This window comes from Gobio gobio (genome assembly GCF_949357685.1).
Source record: "Gobio gobio genome assembly, chromosome: 14".
NCBI lineage: Eukaryota > Metazoa > Chordata > Actinopteri > Cypriniformes > Gobionidae > Gobio > Gobio gobio.
In genome coordinates this window covers 26,197,118-26,199,769 of record NC_137107.1, presented here as the reverse complement: position 1 = coordinate 26,199,769, position 2,652 = coordinate 26,197,118, and positions in this window count along the sequence as shown.

Here is a 2,652-nt window from a genome sequence, read left to right as displayed (position 1 = left end):
CTACGAGCCAGCGCTTTGATGGGCGTAGCCTATTGCTTTCACGCTCTCTCTCTCTCTCTCTCTCTCGCGCTCGCGCTCTCTCGCTCTCTCGCTCTCTCTCTCTCTCTCTCTCTCTCTCTCTCTCTCTCTCTCTCTCTCTCTCTCTCTCTCTCTCTCTCTCTCTCTCTCTCGCGCACGCTCTTCCGGTAGAATTGTCCGGACGGCCCATACAAGGAAATTCCGCCCTGTTGACGTCAAGCGGACCCATGATCGAAAAAAACTTTCCGAAACTTATGACTAACAGGAAGTACTAATTTTGGCAAAGAAATACTCCCATCAAACGTCCACCTTAGCTTTTGAAACTGTGTCCATGTTTAGCATGGGAATCCAAGTCTTTAACAGTGCAAAAAGATCAGTATGCATGAAACAGCATTTCACCCCCCCTTTAACATTATGATCAAAATCATTTTGTTTCCACAGTACATTGTGTGTAAAGGGTTGAACTTTCATGTTCATATTCAACATTGTTCATCAGTGTTTCAAAGGACCAAGTCACCACTTTAGTTGAAGGGCCAAACATTTGATGAAGTCATGAGAAGCTAATGCTTAGTTAGAGGCCCCATGGTATGAAATTTTCATTTTATGAGGTTTTTCAACATTAATATGAGTTCCCCTAGCCTGAATATTGTCCCCAAGTGGCTAGAAATTTTGATCGGTGTAAACTGAGTTCTGGCTGTCTTTAGCCCTATTCGTACGGGATTAGTTTAACATGGGGAGGTGGGGGTAAAGTAATTATTACCAGTGGTTCTCTGTGATTTTAGTCCCGTCCGAATGTGCCATCTCGGTAATCATTACGGACAATGTCAGTAAAGATTACGGAGACTTTTACCTTCTGTAAAAAGATCCGGAAAAATGACCTCGGGTAATACTAATCCCGTTCGAATAGACCCGCTGTAAAAATGTACGGTAAAATTCTGTCATTTACTGTTTAAAAGTAGTTTTTGGCGCGTTTTGCAAGCATGGAGCCGCTTCAAACAGCACTCGGTTGCGTTGTAGGTGGTGCGACAACTCTATGGCAAACCTCCAGTATTTTCCGCATACCATTTAAACCAAAAAGAAGATTGAAAGCACTTATTAGAGGCACAACACTTCTTTTAGCATTACATTAGAATTTTTTTTAATATTCATATAATATAAAAATTGCATTTAAGATTTTTTTAATATTCCGAGATTAAACACAGCCTTTCCTCCCTGCTCCAGTTTCGCGTTTTTCTTGTTGGCGTGTTTGCTCACGTGATAAGCAACATCATACGACAAGGAGGTTACTGTGGTGCGTAAAGCGAGTTACCCCTCCCACTTCTGCTAGTTTTACTGAGATGTCTTATCCCGTGCGAATTGGCCATTAACATTTCAGACGTCCTGAGGTAAAATTACTTTACCCCCACCTCGCCATGTTAAACTAATCCCGTCCGAATAGGGCTTAACTCTGCCTTTGAGAAAATGACAGCTCAGACGAGCTGATCTTGAATTTTCCTGTTATGACGTCATAACAGGAACGGTTACCTCCCTTTCCTCCGCCCAGAGAATTTGGCACGCCCATGCGAGCGCCATATTTGTCCTCGAGAGATCATGGCTTGTGAACGTGTGAACACTGGCAGTTTCTCAGTGTTTGGATGTACAAATGAAAACAGAAGTCTTTTTTTAGTTCCTTCTGATCTGTGATCAGTGATTTCTGATGTGTAGCTAATTATTCAAGTTCACACAGAACTTTATTATTCGTGCACACGCTGCGGCTTCTCTCACTCCCGACAGAAGGGTGTTTTCTATCTTGTGAGTCAGTGTTTTTGTACGTCCTCGTCGCGTCTATCTGTTCTAAAATGTGCATACAGTCGTGAGTTTCTGCTCAACATCGGCAGACCCACATCTTTAGAGATAAACCTCACGCACGCCGAAGCTCCGGCTGCACTGACCGGTCGGCCTTCAACATCACCGACCCCCAGTACTGCATCTGGCCCACAGCGGAGGCACCATACGCGGCGTGAGATTAAGCAGGCTAGGCTAGCCGGCTATTCCCACAATAAACTGGATTACATTAGGAATGTACACGATAGGAGAATGTCTAAAAATAATGCTATAATCAACACTTACTCGTAACTCGTTCATCTCGACAGCTGTAATGGTGCATTACATGTGTTACAAAGTTGGTAGAATAAGGAGGAAGACGGGCTCGGCGTGACTGGGACTCGTGTTTATTTAGAACTCTCAGATACAAACAAAATAAACTCGCACTGACAGCGCTCTCACAACTCAGTAGTTACAATATAACTTTGTTAGCAATCGCTCCGTCTCTGGTCCATTAGTGATGTCCGGTTCACAAACGAATCGTTCTTTTGAACCGGTTCTTTTTAGTGAACCGGTCGAACCAGTTCACCAAATCAGACCGAATCGTTCTAAACGGTTCGCGTCTTGAGTCAGCCCGGATCCATCATTTACTAAATGTACTAACTTTCTGACATGAGTGACAGTCCCTCCGACTAGAAATAAACTAATAACCTAAAGTATATGCTAGTAACTACAACAGTTCACTGAACTGAGACGTGCTGAGAGAACTGATGAGAAGTGACATCCGTCTCTCTGGCAGGCTTGTGCCTCGTAGACCTCGTTAAACCACAC